General features: G+C 49.5%; 1 protein-coding gene across 1 annotated transcript in view; it reads right to left on the bottom strand.

Moving 5' to 3' along the window:
* LOC135919109 (uncharacterized) overlaps nucleotides 1-20,958 on the bottom strand; it is a 374,349-nt gene that overhangs the window by 303,643 nt on the left and 49,748 nt on the right. The gene's annotated exons all lie outside the window — the stretch shown is intronic.

Genomic DNA, 20,958 nt, shown 5'->3' with positions numbered 1-20,958 from the left:
GAGCATACATAGCGGTAATATTGAGAAAACACTCGGTGCGTACAAAACCCAGGGTACACAAAATGCAGCTAAAGAAAATAGGAAGCTGGAGCCGACTTTTAAAAGAAAGAATGCAAAACTTTCCGTCCAGACTTGAGTGATTGATTGATTCCTATTTTCCACGTAAAGGCTCCAACAGCGGCATTTAGGAATATAATTCAATGGTGCAGCTGCTCTCTTGCATGAGTTAAACAGTATTCTAGAAAACATGACAAGTGAAAAAACAAAGTAATGGCCATGTGCTCAAACAATGTCAGTTTGAAGGCTTGATAATTGGTGGCCGCTGCAACATTATTTTAGTATAGGGCTCAATGAAAGGATGGAGAAATGGTGCGAATTTGAACTAGGAATGGTACAGCAATTTTGAATGACATGTTTGGGATAAAGTCAGTTGAACCCATCAGCCGAATAGGCAGAAAATAAAGAAACCGTGTAAGGTGTAAGGACTGCTAGAGTTTTATCATTCCAATGAAAACATTGGCTATTTGGAACTACTATTTCGAGCTGATAAGAAGTAGAGGTAAAACAAATTACAGTGGTCTCATTTTATTGAAGGCTCTAGATTTGGATTGTGCTGCTTTGATGGTGAGTGCGCATGGGTCACTTTGAATAAGTTTGCGTTTACTTTCGGTCAAAGAAACGGTAGTGAATGGTAGTGAGCAGCAGTGTCTTGGGGGCAGTTTCGGGGTAATTGCGGATATGCGGTGCGTTTATTGCGCTCTAAGTAGTTTTACGATTATGAGGCACCAGCTAGGCCAACAGCAAGTTCCTCTAAGAACTGGAGCCATTCTAGTGAAAACAAACGCGGACAAAAAAGAGTACTGGACACCTTTGGCGCTATGTCCTTGTTTCTTTGCGCTACAATGCGTATAAGCCAACACGTCCAAGAAGCCGAACATTTTTCCGCTGCTATTTGCGGCTTCGGTACAGAATGAAGCCTAGTGGCGAGAAAGCCTGTTTAGCTCATTAAAAAACAAGTGAACTATATATGTGTGTCTCTGGTGACAAAATAAATCAAGCGCACTGCTGAAGAAAAGGTATTGCGAAACTGCCGGCAACAGAGGGCCCCAGTTTTTGTTAGTAACAAACCTATGAAGGCCAACGGATAATTAACCCAAGGAAAAAATTGAGTAAACGAACACGGATTTTAACATAATGCGGACATAATAGGAAAAACCCAAATGAAAATGGACAAAACCACTAGTCTTGGCAGTTATACCCACATCTCCCGGGACATGTGTCCCATGCAGCAATATTTGAGGCAATTTTTCTTTGTCTCTGTGCGTGGCAGCATTAGGCATTACCTCGAAATTATTTTAACCGTATACGTTACCTCAAATCCGAGGCCAATACTCCCCTGTATGTTATGTCAAGGCGTTCAAGGTGTCGGAGTCGAGACTACTGCTATGTATTGAATGAGAATATGGTAAACGAAGGTGGCCATGTTTTGTGTGAACACCTCACAAACGCAACGCACTAAATAAACAAATATGGCCGACAGCATCTCAGAATGACTGTCTACGATATTGCCGCCGCGGAAACGCGTCGTGCATGAGCCCCGTATTGCAGTGTAACATTTCTCTCACGCTTCCTTCAGAACCCACAGGGCCATCTTTTGAATGAACATCTTGGACGGCAACTTGGGTCACTATCTTGTACCACTGGGCATGCAGCATGGATATGTGCTAGGGGGTTACGCGGCGAATGCTTCTCGCATGCTATATTAGGTAGTCACTGTAGCTGAGTTGATTGTAGGGCACGAAGCGTGGGCTCAGTTGCCCCAGCAGAACGCTGGCGTCTAATATACTCATTTTCACAGCGCGGATGATTGTTGCTCTGATTTCCCCCATGTTTCCGCCTGCACCATCGCTGGAGCATGCGCTGCTGCCCCACAGATTTGAGAATCGACATGGCCTGCCACCTGCATAGTTTCATACAATCAGCATAAAGAACAGTGGCGCTAGTGCCCATCGGAGCTGGGAGCAGGGCAGTTCTGCCGACATGGCAATGATGGTTAGTACATGGATCTGCCTAAATTTCTTCCTGGCTTTAAACCACTTCGTGGCCTTGCAAACTGATCACTTTCAAGAATGTAATCCGTTATGAAAAATAAATAACCTTTATGAAATTATCCGACTGCACGATTCGAACAAGACGTCTAGAACCGAAGCGCGTTATTGAATCCATTACGGTGCGCACGCATGGACAAGTGCAACCACTGCAATTCTCAGCAGTGATCTGTATTTGCATAGAATTATTGCCTTCCGCATTTGAAAACAACAGTATAAGTTGCTTGGAATCGTAGTCTATTGAAGGTAGACAAGCAGTAATAAACGCTACCACAAGAATGTGTGACGACACAAGCACGAAGGTCAAACAAATATCGGTGCTAACCATCAAGTTGTCTGAACAATGGCAACGCTAGAGTTCCCTCTAGTAATCATTGCAGAAAACACTGTGGCCGGCCGTCTTCGGCTTCACCGGATGAACGTGGATAGGCATTGGAGTACTGGGTGCTCGAGCCATCATGGGATCACGCACTTTGAGGGAAACTGAACAACGTCAACTATAAAGCACCCGCAACCATCGTGACTGCTTTGTGGGCTCGTTGGCTGCACCCAACGCTGACATCGATTCGCTGATTTTCACCATGCAGGTTAGTGCTAAACACAGTGTTCTGAACAACAAACCAGTGATTATTGTTTGGTGCAGCCCCCGAGTCCTTAATGCTGCCTGGTACTTCTTGGCGAGTATATGCATGTCACTCTGCAGCAATGGCAGCATGTGGACGCTTTTCTAAACGCAACACTGCTTTTCGCAGCACCGTTTCTCCCGCAATCCTGTTGCCTGGCCTGACCTGGCCATCTACTCGGGCTTCAATCATCGTAGCAGTGGTCACGTGTTTGCGGAACCCACGGACAAACTGCAACAACGAGCGACGCTGCAGGCTGCCGGCTGCAAGGATAAAGGCTGGACTCGTGAACCACCCGGCACTCGGCAGCAGTGGCAGCATGTGGACGCTTTTCAAAACGCAACACTGCTTTTCGCAGCTTCGCTTCTCCCGCAATCCTGTTGCCTGGCCTGACGTGGCCGTCTACTCTGGCTTTAATCATCCTAGCAGTGGGCACGTGTTTGCGGAACCCACCGACAAACTGCAACAACGAGCGACGCTGCAGGCTGCCGGCTGCAAGGATAAAGCCTGGACTCGTGAACCACCCGGCACTCGGCAGCAGTGGCAGCATGTGGACGCTTTTCTAAACGCAACACTGCTTTTCGCAGCTTCGTTTCTCCCGCAATCCTGTTGCCTGGCCTGACGTGGCCGTCTACTCTGACTTTATTCATGCAAGCAGTCGGCACGTGTTTGCGGAACCCACCGACAAACTGCAACAATGAGCGACGCTGCAGGCTACCGGCTGCAAGGATAAAGGCTGGACTCGTGAACCACCCGGCACTCGGCAGCAGTGGCAGCATGTGGACGCTTTTCTAAACACAACACTGCCTTTCGCAGATTCGTTTCTCCCGTATTCCTGTTGCGTGGCCTGACGTGGCCGTCTACTCTGGCTTTAATCATCCTAGCAGTGGGCACGTGTTTGCGGAACCCACCGACAAACTGCAGCAACGAGCGACGCTGCAGACTACCGGCTGTAAGGATAAAGGCTGGACTCGTGAACCACCCGGCACTCGGCAGCAGTGGCAGCATGTGGACGCTTTTCTAAACGCAACACTGCTTTTCGCAGCTTCGTTTCTCCCGCAATCCTGTTGCCTGGCCTCAAGTGGCCGTCTACTCGGGTTTTAATCATCCTAGCAGTGGGCACGTGTTTGCGGAACCCACCGACAGACTGCAGCAACGAGCGACGCTGCAGGCTACCGGCTGCAAGGATAAAGGCTGGACTCGTGAACCACCACCCGGCACTCGGCAGCTTTGGCAGCATGTGGACGCTTTTCTAAACGCAACATTGCTTTTCGCAGCTTCGTTTCTCCCGCAATCCTGTTGCCTGGCCTGACGTGGCCGTCTACTCTGACTTTAATCATCCTAGCAGTGGGCACGTGTTTGCGGAACCCACCGACAAACTGCAACAACGAGCGACGCTGCAGGCTGCCGGCTGCAAGGATAAAGGCTGGACTCGTGAACCACCCGGCACTCGGCAGCAGTGGCAGCATGTGGACGCTTTTCTAAACGCAACACTGCTTTTCGCAGCTTCGTTTCTCCCGTATTCCTGTTGCGTGGCCTGACGTGGCCGTCTACTCTGGCTTTAATCATCCTAGCAGTGGGCACGTGTTTGCGGAACCCACCGACAAACTGAAACAACGAGCGACGCTGCAGGCTACCGGCTGCAAGGATAAAGGCTGGACTCGTGAACCACCCGGCACTCGGCAGCAGTGGCAGCATGTGGACGCTTTTCTAAACGCAACACTGCTTCTCACTGCTTTGTTTCTCCCGCAATCCTGTTGCCTGGCCTCAAGTGGCCATCTACTCGGGTTTTAATCATCCTAGCAGTGGGCACGTGTTTGCGGAACCCACCGACAAACTGCAGCAACGAGCGACGCTGCAGGCTACCGGCTGCAAGGATAAAGGCTGGACTCGTGAACCACCCGGCACTCGGCAGCAGTGGCAGCATGTGGACGCTTTTCTCAACGCAACACTGCTTTTCGCATCTTCGTTTCTCCCGCAATCCTGTTGCCTGGCAAGACGTGGCCGTCTACTCTGACTTTAATCATCCTAGCAGTGGGCACGTGTTTGCAGAACCCACCGACAAACTGCAACAACGAGCGACGCTGCAGGCTGCCGGCTGCAAGGATAAAGGCTGGACTCGTGAACCACCCGGCACTCGGCAGCAGTGGCAACATGTGGACGCTTTTCTAAACGCAACACTGCTTCTCGCTGCTTCGTTTCTCCCGCAATCCTTTTGCCTGGCCTGAAGTGGCCGTCTACACGGGCTTTAATCATCCTAGCAGTGGGCACGTGTTTGCGCAACCCACCGACAAACTGCAACAACAAGCGACGCTGCAGGCTACCGGCTGCAAGGATAAAGGCTGGACTCGTGAACCACCAGGCACTCGGCAGCAGTGGCAGCATGTGGACGCTTTTCTAAACGCAACACTGCTTCTCGCTGCTTCGTTTCTCCCGCAATCCTTTTGCCTGGCCTGAAGTGGCCGTCTACACGGGCTTTAATAATCCTAGCAGTGGGCACGTGTTTGCGCAACCCACCGACAAACTGCAACAACGAGCGACGCTGCAGGCTACCGGCTGCAAGGATAAAGGCTGGACTCGTGAACCACCTGGCACTCGGCAGCAGTGGCAGCATGTGGACGCTTTTCTAAACGCAACACTGCTTCTCGCTGCTTCGTTTCTCCCGCAATCCTTTTGCCTGGCCTGAAGTGGTCGTCTACACGGGCTTTAATCATCCTAGCAGTGGGCACGTGTTTGCGGAACCCACCGGCAAACTGCAGCAACGCGCGACGCTGCAGGCTACCGGCTGCAAGGATAAAGGCTGGACTCGTGAACCACCCGGCACTCGGCAGCAGTGGCAGCATGTGGACGCTTTTCTAAACGCAACACTGCTTTTCGCAGCTTCGTTTCTCCCGCAATCCTGTTGCCTGGCCTGACGTGGCCGTCTACTCTGGCTTTAATCATCCTAGCAGTGGGCACGTGTTTGCGGAACCCACCGACAAACTGCAACAACGAGCGACGCTGCAGGCTGCCGGCTGCAAGTATAAAGGCTGGACTCGTGAACCACCCGGCACTCGGCAGCAGTGGCAGCATGTGGACGCTTTTCTAAACGCAACACTGCTTTTCGCAGCTTCGTTTCTCCCGTATTCCTGTTGCGTGGCCTGACGTGGCCGTGTAATCTGGATTTAATTATCCTAGCAGTGGGCACGTGTTTGCGGAACCCACCGACAAACTGCAACAACGAGCGACGCTGCAGGCTACCGGCTGCAATGATAAAGGCTGGACTCGTGAACCACCCGGCACTCGGCAGCAGTGGCAGCATGTGGACGCTTTTCTAAACGCAACACTGCTTTTCGCAGCTTCGTTTCTCCCGTATTCCTGTTGCGTGGCCTGACGTGGCCGTCTAATCTGGCTTTAATCATCCTAGCAGTGGGCACGTGTTTGCGGAACCCACCGACAAACTGCAACAACGAGCGACGCTGCAGGCTACCGGCTGCAAGGATAAAGGCTGGACTCGTGAACCACCCGGCACTCGGCAGCAGTGGCAGCATGTGGACGCTTTTCTAAACGCAACACTGCTTCTCGCTGCTTCGTTTCTCCCGCAATCCTGTTGCCTGGACTGCAGTGGCCGTCTACTCGGGCTTTAATCTGTTCTCTGTTGTCCCCGAACCTTGTGTAACCTCATCTTATGGGCGACGCGAATTGCGAGGCACTTACTGAAAGACGCGTGGGCCACATCAATTACGCTGGCACCTTGGACGCGTTATGTATAAAAGCCGGCGTGCTTTACCCACTGATCGGATTTTCGGCGACTGCCGACTATGTTCGCCGCTACCTTCTTGCTGTAAATGGCACTTGCTTTCAGGAACACAAGCTCGCCCAATGAGGAGTTACTTACATCATTCACAGTTTTGCTACTGTGTTCTTGACCCTCACTAGAACCTGTTCTTTTAAGATAAACAAACGTAAATACATGGCTCAGGACAACATTCAATTGGGCTAGATGGTGTATACTTGAATTAGGAAGTAACAGCGCAACTACGAGGATCACGAGATCGTTCTCTCTCGTGATTGTTGTAGTTGCTCTGTTCCTTCCTAATTGAAAAATGTAAATACTTGCATATGTCTTCTAGAAGAGACCATCTTAATGTATTTCTGGTTTCCAGTGACATTCTCGAACAGTCCTAATCACCTGTGACGAATTGGACAGCTCGCAAATGCAAATGCCGAAGAGCATCACTGGCAACCTTAGCAAAAGGGTCCTTATTGCTGCACAAGTATTCTAATACTGGGCGTATATGCGACATATGCATAGCTCCTTTTAGACAGGCTGGTACTTTGCTTAACGATGTGTTTAAAGAAGTTTAATTGGTTGCTAGCCTTCGATACAATGTGCGTGTGCATTCCACATTAAATTGCTAGAAAAAAATACTTTCTAGGCACTTACATTCTTTCACAAAGGACAGCTGTATTGCGTTCATGACATAGCTTGCCATCAGGGACTGTTTTTCGTTCCAGGAATCCTAACAGATTGCACTTCAGCAGATTGAGGGCCATGTTGCAATTCAAAACACGAAGACATAGCATTGTTTAGAACCCTTTGTAGCTGTAGACTCTCTACTTCACATGACGAGAGAGAGATTTAATTAGAGACGGGCAGAGAGATCGGCCTGAGCTATAACTTTCTCTGGCCTGCAGCTGCACACTGGGGAAAAGAACTGGTGAAAGATGATGATGTTATGAGAAAGAAATCGATATATACAAGTTCACATAGTTGTAGCATCTCTAAAGCCGTGCGTCCAGGCCAGTAGCTTCGAGAAAGGCTACAGCGGCACTTTTTATCAGGGCCGCGCTGTTTGAATTTGGCCAAGGACCTAAAAAAAACTCGCCTGACAGCAGCATTTATAAACCTTTGCAATGAAAGAGACCAGTTGATGTCGTTTTTGCGCGCACGCGGGACACACGCAAAATATATGATAAAATGTTTGTGGTACCTCACAGTATTCACAGTTCGGGCTAGTATCGCTGCCACCTATCAGATGTCTATAACGGTTGGTGACTGCAACACCAAGGCGAATCCGGTGCACCATGCTCATTTGGCTTTGTTTTAGCTTGTGAGGCAAACGAAATTTCATTTCTTGGTCCCATTTGTGTACTCGCTTGTGCTGTCGACCCGGTCTGGTGCAGTGTTCTAGCGTACGGTTGCGTATTACGCGACGAAGTAGACCGTTTGTGTCTGTTTGTGAGTACGAAATGCTTGCTTTAGAATCATTATTCAAAGCACTTTTCGCTTCAGGGTTGATGCCTGCTCGTTGCCTATGACGCCACAATGTGAAGGTATCCACTAAAAGGTGACATTGTGGCTATTTCTATTTGCGTGGTCGAGATGCTCTGTAATTTGTATTAGCCCCGAGAATTAGGAGTGGCGCCCTCTCGCGAGTGACGTCACGGCCAGGACGCCGCTCGCTCCGGCTCGCTCGGCTGCCGCGCGCGCTCGTTCCCTTCGTGTATGCTTGGGGTATGGGTGGCTCGAGCCGTACGTATTGAAAAATACGTCGGCTTCTTTCAGCTGCCATACCTTAACCACAGTTTCTTCTTCAAAAGCGTGTGAGTCGAGAAACTTTGCGGCTTGGATATTGCAAGCTAAGTAGCGTTAAAGGGGTCTACTAGGTTTTGCAATGCATATATGCGCCCTCTCTATCGGTAAATTTTGACTAAAAAAAGAATATCTGCAAATTCAGCGCGCGAAGTTGTGTATGATGCTTCGCTAAACATTTAACATTCCTTTAGTATTTAGCTATGAGAGGCATTGCATTTTACGTGGAAGAAAAATTTGGTAATTGGCGTCAACATGTTATCTGATTTTAGAAAGACACTGCCCAGCGAAGCTCTCATCATGATTCCTATTACTCTGGTGTGTTGTTCTATTCAAATATGGCCATTCATTAATGCGTAAAAAAAAATAGTTAGGCGCGCATTTCTTATGAAAACGTTTGCTGCTACTTTCATCCCCCTCTGAAACAGGCCTCCAAAAAAACGAATTGCTCATGGCTGCTAACACGACGGCGCGTCATGTAGAGTATTTACATAGTTAATTCACAAACACCATAGTAGCAATCACCTGAGAGAAAAGTTTCGTTGTTAAGATCGAGAGCCACTCAATTGAAAGTGATGAAATGTTTCATAGTGGCCCTCAGTAGCCTTTATCGACAATATGGCACACCCCTGATCACGTAACGGTAGCAATCGACTGTCCGTATGGCGAGGCACGCTATGTTCGCGAAACCCATCAGTTCACTACAACTTCGAATTAAAACCATAAAGCATGTTTTTTACAGCGCCAACTGGAATGGCTAAAGTATTCTCGAGCTACTACACAGCAGCTTAGATTTCCTGTATACAAAAGGAAAATTCAAGCACCTTCTGTCTCACCATGTCTCGATCCAGCGTTATTCAATTATACAAACGGATAACTATTCGCTTCGTCGGTACATAAAAGAGAACCTTGCAGGCAAATTAAGTTTGCTCCAATCCAATCGCAAACATTCATAAAGAAAGCACCACAAGCCTTGCATATACTTTCACTTGATTTCTGACCCTCCACCGGGGGAATTTCGATATCTTCAATATGTCCCATACTACTAATCATTGACGCTTCGACTTCTTTCTGGCTGCAGCGATGCGGTCCAGCAGGCATACTTCACTAAAAAAATTGGGCCGAGCAGCCTGTGTCAGTTCGCCAAACAGATTCGTCATATATATTCCTCAAGCAGCAAGCACCAGTAAATTTCTCAAGTGAGTTTGATTTGATTTAATAATTTCCATTTACACACACACATGTACAGAGGAGTGGTAAGTGGAGGTGGATGAGGGAAAAAGGTCGCACAGACGCGGCTTGAGGTAACCTCACCTCCTTAGGTACAATATGGCTGCATGGGGTAACACATCAAGCGCCATATAAATTACATTTATATAGTGGCCATAAAACATTGCAGTTAGACAATATATGAAAGAACAGTGAAATATTTCCACAATAACAATGCAAAACACACTGCGGCATTGAAATAAAGAAATGATATACACTAGGTAACATAGACAAAGAACGAGGAACATAACATACATTATTAATCATTAACAAGCGCGCTCTAAAGAGGTGAGTTGAACGTGTAGCATGGAAAAGGGAATATATATTGGTACATTCCTATTTGTACTCTGTAAATAGCTGTAAGCCTTCATTAACTTTACTTCAAGTTTCCGCCGCTTAAAAAAAATGAACACGTGAAGAACCGCCTAATGTTGACAAGCAGTTAAAGAAGCAAGTGAGGCGTGTAGAATCTAAGCTCTAGTATTAGTTAAATCCCCGTGCTACTGCCGAGCGTTTCTGTGAGGAAATGCAAGAATTCGATATTATACCATGAACTACTCGTCGTGAGCAAACCTGTTTTAGCGGAATAAAATCAACGTAACTGCTGTAGAAGTCATATATAGCCAGCTTTGTGACATACTTGTTGCACCGCGGCAGGTATGGTATCATAACTGGATTCCTATAGGCTATGCTCTTGCGATTGTCTATCCGCGTATGAAAAACCCGCAATGGGCTGGTCTGCGTCGCTTCGGCTAGCACCGTAGCGTTGCCTTCGAGAGCTGCATTGTTGTCTAAGAAATTAGCTCTTTGAATAAATGTTCCCAAAGGAAGACGTCGTAAAAATATATTTGAGACGACCACCATAAGTATACAAGCAGAGAGAACGAGGGCGAACAAACGAAAACACCGCAGAAAGCGCCCGGACAACGCCCGAACTGTAGCAGACGACAGGCGCGAGTCCGTGCCCTGACGTCACGCGAGCGGCGCTCGCAGCGCCGCTCGTGTTCGTTCTCGGGGCTAATAGCCATGCAATAATACGAGCCCCGTCTGAGGACACAGTCAATTGTTTGAAGAGATGCTTTAGAATCACAGAATATCGTTCATGCATGAAGAGCCTCCTCGGAGAGGAATCGAAGTGCCTCCCGGATAACGACCAGTTCTGCAGCAGTTGATGTTGTTCTGTGGTCTAGCTGCTTCACATAAAACTCCGCGGTAAGTACAACAGCTGCTCGATCTCATCCAAACAGGGTGTTTGAACTGACCTAGCGTTACAAGGGCTGAAAAAGGCGAACTGGGTCTCTCCGCCTTTGTTTGGGGTATCCAACCCACCCTTGGAGGCTCAAATGTGACTTTCCCCTTGGTTTCCAGGCGGTACAGCGCGTGCGCAACATGAGGACATCCCTTTCGGCGCCCTCTCTTTCATCTCAGCGCGGCTCTTCGCATCACGGCCCCTTCGCCATCTCGACTAGTAGCTAACGACCAGCAGGCGCAGGCCTGCTTCTACCCTCTACCCTCCACTGCTGCGGCTGAATTACTGTGAGTCGTCGCTCCTAGATGGCGTCACTATCACGCAGTCAAGTGTGAGCTATTCAGCGAGAACGCATGAGCAACAGCAGCGGCAGCAACTGTCAGCAAGAGAGGCGCAAGGGCTTCACAAAGAATGCTTTGCTTTAAAAAGTTTGGTTGAAGTTTGCGCTCTTTTTATCTACTGCATTTTATGGTGATAGTAATTATATTGACACTGCACACAAATATTAGTCTTCATTGATAAAACCGTCGCAAGGTTGCGTGTGAAGTCCAAGTTCGATAAGATGTTAAACCTCCACGCGCGCTGTATACTCTGTGTGCGAGGGAAAACGTGCAAGCGTGAAAACGGGCCAAGAAAGAAATAGTACCTTTATGCACGGCCAATGTTCGAGGTGACGTGATAAAGCGCGCAAGACGTGGATTGGTCGGTGGCATGTGCACTGTCTCCTCACTCGCCAAGAGTTTGAAGTCGCGTAATCTCAAGCTTCGGCGATGCGTTTAAGCGAGAGGAAGCAGGATTCGTCCCTTTCTTCTTGCGCTGATAACGCCAAGGTTGTGACAGTGAGTATTCGCGGTTGCTGAGTGAGATATCTGCATCGCTGACACTATGCATGTTAGCTTAGTTAGTCAGAAAATGCTATTTTATTTATAACGCGAAGCTTTCTTTGCGAATGCCCCTGCACCTATCGTGCTGACTGGTTGTCGTCTGCTGCAGCAGCTGCTGATGCTTCTGCTGCTGCCCATGCCTCCTCAGCGAATGGCTCACAGTCGGATGGATGGACGAATGGATCTTGTCAACGTCACCCTCGAAACGGGGCGCTGGTTTGCAGCAGCAAGCCTTCTTGCCTATTTTTTCTAATGTCCTAGCTATATTTTTATACACACGAAAAATTCTCAGCATCAAACTTTCTGAAACAACATAGGGAACTTTAATTTGGCACGACTCAGTTATTTGTTGTTATTTGTTGTCTCCCCACTTTTTTGCCGCCAAATATCCACACCTTTTGCTAGTCTTTATTGCAAACACGTGTACTTTCTCCCGCCTATCCTTTAACTCAAGGGCTTCAAGTTGGCCAGAGGAGCCTAAACCGAAAGCTGGATAGAATTTGTTATTGTGAGGTGAAGAAGAGAACGATGACGGCCCCGAAGACGACGATAAATCTACACAGCCCGACTGGGCTCTCTTTTGCCTCCGCTAACGAGTTGAAATGCGCGATTTGTAGCAAAATCATCCACTGGCGCTATCTACATAGCCAACCTTTTATATGTTCAAGTGGATGGCACGCATTTCACAGCACCGGCGCACACATCTCCATTATGAGCGCTCACCTTCGCCATGACCTAAACAAAATTTCCACACCTGCCATAACTCGGCTCGTACGCAGCGCCGACGGCAGAATGATTGGCATGGTGTGAATGTTTACTGCCCACATAGGCACTGCTGGTCGCCATACTGTCATTCTTTTCATCATGCTTGCCCCCATGACCTGATACTTGGCCTAGACTTTTTCTGATTATTCGGCGCTCATCGATTGTTTCCGAAAGTACTGTACGCCTTGACCTTCCTCTGTTCGCCCATCCCCCTGCACCACCTGATATTAGCTTAAGTCCGACTGATTTTGTACATGTGCCATCGTAGGTCCTGACCTACATCGATCAGTCAACTTCGGTGCATGTTCCAGATGGTGATTACATCGCTACCCCAATCGCTGACTGCTGTTTTTCTGACGCATATCGTCACCGTCCTTCATACAGTGCTGTCTGCAACCGATAACCGCACGTTTCTTCCCGTTGGGAATTTTGGCCTCGTAAAACAAGTGCTAATCCCGAGAATATCCTTGCCCAGGATCCATGCTTTAAGAGATCGCTACGTTGAGACTTTTGTCCTCGATAACTCCTGTGAGCCTTGCAAGTTTGCCGCTTGTTCTCGCGATGACATTGCGATAACTATTTCTCCGAAAGTCTTGCCTAGCGAAGCTGAAGTTCTTCATAACCTATTGCTCTTTTATAGAGATAGTGGTGACCTACACGACCGTCCCATGGGCCAGACATCCGTTGTAAAACATTGTATCCACACTGAGGATGGTCAGTGAATTCAGTGACGATCCTACCGGGTTTCAGCGACGAGCGCCAACTCACCAAGGCAGAGCTGGAGAAGATGCTAATAAATTACACCATCGAGCCATCGTAAAGTCTCTGGGCATTATATGTAGCGTTCATAAAAAAGAAAGACGGCACGTGGAGATTCTCAGTTGACTATCGCCATCTGAACTGCATCACAACAAAGGATATCGACCCACTCCCGGTATAAATGATGGTCTTGATTGTCTCTATGGTACCCAGTACTTTTTATTCATAGAGCTTCGGTCAGGGTATTGGCAAATTGGTGTGGATGACCTCGATCGGGGAAAGGCGGCCTTTATAGCGCCGGAGGGACTTTATCTATTCAAGGTTAGGTTAGGGTATTTAGGGTTGGTTAGGTTAGCCACGTCTGAGAGGACGATGGACTATACTTCAAAGGGTTTAAATGGTCGACTTGTGTCTGCTGACTGGATGAGATTGTAGTGTCATCGTCTACGCTCGGCGCACATCTTGAGTCGCTCTCAGCCATTCTTGGTATTTTTGTCAAGGCAGGTCGGCGGCTCAACTCGAAAAAATCGGACTTTCGTGACCGGCAGTTAACTGTGCTTAGACATTTGGTTGAGGCTTCTAGAATCCGATCTGAGCCGGGGAGAATCACTCCGTCAAAGGCTTTCGTGTACCAAACTTAGCGAAATATGTCGGCAGCTTCTAGGCCTTTGCTCTTAGTTCCGCTTCTTTATTAAGCGCTTTGCCACCATAGCAAGCAAAGCTCCTCAATAAAGGCATACTTTTTCTGGACCCATGACCATGCTCACCACCCCACCTATCCTCGCCCACTTCGATGCGTCAGCCGCTATACAAGTGCTATACGATGCATGTGGCCAAAAAATTGTTGCTGTCTTGCCGCAAGTATTATTCCGGATTGTCGCAAGTATTATTACCGTATTATTCTATACGTCAGCCACCTTTTATCACCTTCGGAGCGAAACTACTCCATTACCGAGAGAGATAGAGAGAGAAAGAATGTGTGGCTCTTGTATGGGCGGTTGCGAATTTCCTTGCCTACATGTATGGCCGGTTCCTTTTGTTGTGTCACTGACCATCACGTTCTCTATTTTCGTGCTTAAAAGAACCCAAAGGGAGGATTGGACTATGGGCGTTGCGGAAGCAGGATTATTCCTATTTAGTGGTCTACAAATTGGGGCGCGAGCACGGCGACGCCAGCTGCTTGTTCCGTTACCCCGTAGACGCACACGGCGTACACGGCACATAAGCTTCCGCCTCTGTTCCCTAAATCTTCAAACTTTTCGACATGGCCAACCAGCAACGCCGTGATGACGCCCTGAGGACCCTCATTGTGCGAGTTGAAGCTGCGCCTATACCTATCCATAAGGTGGTTCGTCCACCAGGACGGCGGACATAGGTAACTTGAGTGGAACAAGGCAGTACACATGCACTCTACACTCATTATACAAGCGTTATAGAAATATTAGAAAAACAGTAGTCAACGGCGCGTTGAATGTTATAGGTCACAAAAGGAGCGCAAAGAAAGCGTAGATACACTGAATATTAATTGCGCAAAAGGTAAGACTCGGCCGAGGTACTGAGAGAATTATGAGCCGCAAAAAAACGGGGTAAGAAAACAAATAACTAAGAAGTAAATCAGAATTACATTTTACACCGCAGCGTTCCTGCATTGTGATCGTAACTACAAAGCACTGTTTAACGTATTGGAGATAAAAGCTTCAGTCGATGTGCAGTTGACAACATCTGACAAACTGGTTCATTCATGGATTACATGTGCAAAGAAAGTGTACCTGAGTACATCGTTGTGAAATGTGTATTCCGTTAAGTGCTTAGTGTGTTCTGTTCGGGAACTAAGTGTATCTGTCTGCAGCGTGTAGTTACTCGCTTTCATTTTCGTGCTGCCATTAACCAGAAAGAAAATAAACCTAAGACGATGTAATCTGGCTCAATGTTCTATAGTGAGACGTTCGGCTTGCCTTGGTAGTTTTCTAGGGCAGTCAAGAAGGCTATACTTATTGAAGATTGTAGAGGTACGCTCAGCGTGCGGCTAGGGTGGAAGGGGAGCTCCGGATCTAGCCACACTCAGTCGTTCCACAGTACTCCACTACCCGTAGAGCGTGTAGACGTAGCTACGTCGGGTTCGCACTGGCAGCCACACTGGCAGAGGGAAGTCCTCTCTGCAATAAGTAATAAATAGCATTGCCTCGCCGCCTGGGACAGTCAGGCAAACGAGGTCACTCACGCGTTGATGCAGGTAATCCAGTCCGGCAGGATAGTGGTCGAGCGCCAGAGAGAATGCTCTCCCGGTGATGCAGTTTGATACACTTTTACCTTTGGGAGGGTAATCTCCTCGCCCAGTCACATACCTTCCCTGGAGTCAAGAAACGGTCCGCACGTCGCAAGAGCGAGGGAGAACGGGAAGAGTGTCTTGCGTGTCTATGCCGGCTCTCGACGCGTCCGCGACGTGCGACCGCGATGACGCGAGGACGCAGGGGAAGATGGGCACGTGTGAGCCATACATTTCCTCTTCCCCTTAACTCCCCGTACGTTGACGCTGGCACCTAGGTACACCCGAGGGGTTTGTGTGCCCATTCGCCTAACTTTCCACCAAGGTTGGCGAACAAGCAAGCGGTGCAGACGCCGGCTTCAGCGTCGCGCTGGCGGTGTCGACTCGATGGCGCGTGGTCAGCGGCACTGCTCGGGCTTTGGAGGCGGGATCGTAGTCGGGGCATGAAGGTGGCTCTTCATGCACCCCAAGTGTCGGCTACGCAAGACGGTAGGTCACGTGCTGGGGGCCGGCTAGAGGTTCGTGCGGCTGCAAGGCCAGCGTAGCGCCGTCAGCACCGCAAGTGCGTAAGTTGTGCCCGCGAGTACTGCAGGCAGTTCGCACGGCCGTGTCTCGTTTCCTGCTTCTATAAATTGGATTAGCCAACTGCATGGAACGACACTGTGATAAGCAGCATGACTGGCCGGATCGGGGAACACCATCGACGCGCGTTACGGGTGGTGGCACGCGTCATCAGTGATTCACCGCACAGGATAATCACGGCACTAGTCTTCACTAGTCTTTGGCCAATCCACACACCACATCCAAACACCTTTAACGTTCGCGCCACCTTGCCTCTGTGGCCTGTGTGTTTATTTGAAGACTGGAACGAAGACTCGTCGTCCATACTCGGCGCTCTGCTGTTACTACACGTTTGCTTCCCGGCAGAAACTACCAAGGTGCCAGCACGGCACGGCTGTGTGTTCACGCGGTATGCCACATGACTCGGACTTACGGATGTTCCTCGCCGTCATCTGTCTACGCAACTGTAGTAGTCAGATTACTTACGCCTGCTACGCAAGTTGCAGTGAGGCTGCGGGCTCGCCGTTCGTTTCCGGCTGCGCTTCCTCACCGACGCGATTGAGAGAGGGTCTGACCTTCATCCCACTGCTGAGGACGAGGGCACGTAGCGTTTCAGGTCACGTACGTGTACCAATCCGCCGATCGGCTTCCCTTCATGTTCTAGAGGCGGTAAACAAGCCAGGAAACCTTCTCTCGCACCACAAACGGCCGGAACCACTTCGGCGCCAGCTGAGAACATGCTGGCGTCGAAGCACCAGATAGCGTACTTTGTAGCAGACCTCCCGATGTGAGCGGTCATACAGCGCCTTCTGTTGTGCCCCCGAAGTGCGAAGATTAAGGCGTGTTTTGTGTAAAAATTCCGTCACCTAGGTACGTAGGTGCGTCGCCTATTTAGCTCGTGCTGCAGGCACGACTAGCAGTCTGCTGCGAAACGCGACAACCCTATCCATTGGATTTGGCTTCCCTCTCCCCAAGTTGAGAGAAGAAGGCGCTTACGGAGTCGAGCCGTTCACTGTCGATCGCAGTGCAAACCCAACCTCTGGAAAGTGGACATCCCAGTACTTATGCCTTTTAGAGAACGCGGCAAGCATGTGCTTAATGTTGCGATTGACTCGTTCAGCGGGGTTCGACTGAGTATGGTAGGTTGTCGTTTTCTTGTGCCTAATGCCAAGAGTAGCGAACGAGTCAACGAAAACCGTCGCAGTGAAGAAGGACGCATTGTTCGTTATCAACTGCTGCGGGAAGCCAATCCTGGTGAAAACCCCCATCACTTATCCATGATCACTTGTGCAGTCAGTTTTCACAGGGAGAAACGTTTCACCCATTCACTGAAGTAATCCGTAACTACCAGCAAGAATTTGTTCCTGCATTGTATGGTGGGATGCGGTCCCATGACATCACACGCCGCGATTTGCCAGGACGTCTAGTTGTCGATAGGCTGCATGAAGCCGGGTGGTCGTCCGCCTCGGGACTTCGCGCTTTGGCACACGTGACACGAGCGGGCGTAGGGAATCAAGTCCCGTTTCATGCCTGGCCAGGTAGCGAGGCGACACAACTTAGGTCTTGGGCCGCTCGTGTGCACAGCGATGCACGAGTCATGAAAGTATCGTAGCAGTGCTCCTCTCAACGCGCGCGGTATCACCACATTAAACGCCTCACTTGTGTCGTCCTTGGTAGTACCTAATATACCTAAGGAGGACGCCGTCTAAATTCAGCAGAGAAGAATCCAGTGCGCTCACAGCACTACCAACTGCTCCCGAGCGTCCGGCACCAACAGCAATACCAGTTGCGTCCATGTTCGCGACGGCCGCGCCACCCTGCTCCCGAAGCTTACCGAGCACTTTTCGTCAAAACGAGTTTTTCAGCTGAGCCTCCAACAGCTCCTCGATGCTGAAGACAACTGCAGTAGAACAGACAACATCTACGTGTATCACGCTCTCGCCCAGGATCGACGGTTGTTTGGGTTCCTTACTCGGGCTGCGGCTGGGGTTTCTCCCTCGCCTCAGACTGGCGCTCGCGAAAGTACGTCACCTGCGGCATTACTTTTATGCGAAGCATATTACGAGAGCTCAACCCAGCTCCTCAGGCGCGGCGGTGTCGCCTTCAATACCACGTGACACCGTGACGTCACGACAGAGGAGAAACGGGGCTCCTACTCGCGCCGTCGCTCGCGGCGTCGCGGCGGTATATAAGCAGCTGCGATTGCCTCTGCTAGACACTCACGAGGTGAGATGCCTCCTGGAGACAGAGATGCTCGTTGGAATTAGAAGCGAAGGTTGTGGCGTGCTACGGAGACTGATTTTCTAGGTGGCTTTGGCTCAGCTCCTGCAAGATGGGCTGGGTGGGAATCGAACCAGGGTCTCCAGAGTGTGAGACGGAGACGCTACCACTGAGCCACGAGTACGATGCTTCAAAGCGGCACAAAAGCGCCTCTAGTGAATGCGGTGTTGCCTTAGAAACGAGCTGTTTCTAAGGCTCAGGCGTGCGTCGCTTGCTCAGGCGCACATTTCGTGGCCGCGCCGAACGCTGCGTTGCTCGACGCTCACCGCGTCCAATGCGGGGCGCGTAGTCGCTGCGCCGTAGCCCATTACACCCCTTGGCGGGTGGACGGGAACGCTATCGCGTTCCACTCTTGAAGGCGAAGCAGAGTAACGCATGAGTTGTTTCTTTGTCTAGCCGAATCAAATATAGCCAAGCAACAGCAGTTCACCAGGCTAAACAGTGGTTCAACAACTAAAATAAAGGCTAGTATGCTTCGCATCCTGGGCTTAACCTTAGCTAAGCCACAGCCATTTTTTTCCTTTGCGGCAGCGCACGGTGAAGTCCTAACGCTGCAGCAGCAGCGCCCAACGTGCCAGTTGGCCACTCGGCCCGCTCAAGCGCCTCAACCAAGTGAGAGCCATGTGATCAGTCTCTATCTCGAATGCTTCGCCATCGACGAGCTTTCACAGAGTGAAAACTATAGCGAAGTACTCCTTCTATTTTACCGAGTAGTTGCTTTCTGCTGGGATCAATGAACGGTTCCGGAAAGCAACCGGTCCGAGAGTGCCTCCCTGCTTCAGAAGCAAAATTGGACATAAACGCAGGTCGCTTGCGCCTCTTTGAATCACAAACTCGTTATTCAAGTCAGGCTCCTGCAGCCGGCCATGTCAGCGAGCACCTTCGTCAAGCCATGCAGTGCCATCTCCTGCTCTTCACCCGAAGTCCACCACTCGTCTTTCCTCAAGAGCTTCGTCAAAGATACTGACGCGCAGTCTGGAATTATTATGAACTAAAAATTCACTAGTTCCAGAATGGGTTTCACTTCGCCGATATCTTTTTGCGACCGGTACCTCAGTATAGCCTTGAGGTTATCCTAACGTGCCAACCAGCAACGCCGTGATGCCACCTTCAGGACCCTCATTGTGTGAGTTGAATCGGCGCCTACTGACCTATCCATACTGTGGTTCGTCCACCAGGACGGCGTTTTTCACCGCCGTAATTTTCACGTGAACAGTTCTTCCCTTCTCTCTGTCGTGCCTCAACACCTTCCCTCACACTTTCTCCGTGAGCTTCATGACGCACCAATTGCAGGCCCTCTTGGTGTCTCTCGCTCCTACGAACGTGTCTGCCGTCGCTTCTGTTGGCCCCGCCTTGCTCGCTCTGTAACGCGATACATTGCTGCGTGGGAACCCTGTCAGCATCTCAAAAAACCAGCAAGACTTCCTGCAGGGCATGCTCAACCCCTCAACATCCCAGCTAAGCCATTCTTACGAGATGGTCTAGATCTCCCCAGTCCTTTTCCCGAGTCCAGGACCGCCAACGGGTGGGTCGCTGCGACTACTGCTTACACGGCATGCTACCCTATTGTCCGAGCACTTCCGACCAGCTGTACAACTGATGTCGCGGGTTTCTTCCTCCGCGACATCACTTATACTGCGTGGGGTCCCCCGATAGCTACTGACGGACTGTTGTCGTACATTTCTCTCCCCAGTCAACGCCGATAGCTTGCAGTCTTGTTCTACCAAGCACAAGTTCACTACATCGTACCAACCTCAGACCAATGGCCTAAGTGAGCTATTTGTTTATTTGATGGTTACGTACTAGTGACGGTGACGAATACAGCTGAAAACTGTGAATGACAAAACTAACTTTTTCTTGGGCCGACTTGTGCCCACAAAAGCAAGTTACACTCAAAGCACAACGATAGCGGCGAACACGGTCGGCGATCGTCGAAACCTAATTAGCCGGTCAAGCACGTCGGCTTTTGTACACGAGTCATCAAAGCTCCCAGAATAATCGGTGGTGCGCGCGTGTCTTGCAGGAAGTTCTACACAATTCGCGCCTCATATGCAACCAGGGGCGTTATAACATAAAGCTATTCCAATTCTGCAATCAGCACACCGCGATTGCTCAAAAACTTTTTTGGACCACCCTCACTTCACCTGTCTGTCACGCGACGTCATGAAAACCGCGATAGCTCCCCATCTGATATGAGGTGTACACACTGATCTTGTATAATTTGACTGAACAAAACAAAAATTGTTAGTTCTGATTCGACGTCTTTATTCCATTAGCCCTAGGCCATTGGTCAAAAGTTTTCGAGCTGCACCCACTTCACCTGCCTCTCACGCGAAGTCACAAAACAGCAAAAACTTACCGTGCGAAAGTGACGCGTACGCGTTAAGGATGCATTAATATGCCGAACATAACTGGAGTTTCTTCTGAATAGCCGCAGGCTGCCCCGTTCCAAAAGTAATAAACGTTGGCTGCCGGCAATCGCTCCGGCACTGGCTACTCACCCCTGCCGGAGAGAATGGGTTTATTTGCGCGTAATAAAACATCGTGCGGGGCCGTGTTATATATATATATATACATATATATATATATATATATATATATATATATATATATATATAT

This window comes from Dermacentor albipictus, chromosome 1 (genome assembly GCF_038994185.2).
Source record: "Dermacentor albipictus isolate Rhodes 1998 colony chromosome 1, USDA_Dalb.pri_finalv2, whole genome shotgun sequence".
NCBI classification, from domain to species: Eukaryota; Metazoa; Arthropoda; class Arachnida; order Ixodida; family Ixodidae; genus Dermacentor; species Dermacentor albipictus.
The sequence above is the reverse complement of the archived record's forward strand: the minus strand, read 5'-3'. Positions and strand labels throughout refer to the sequence as shown.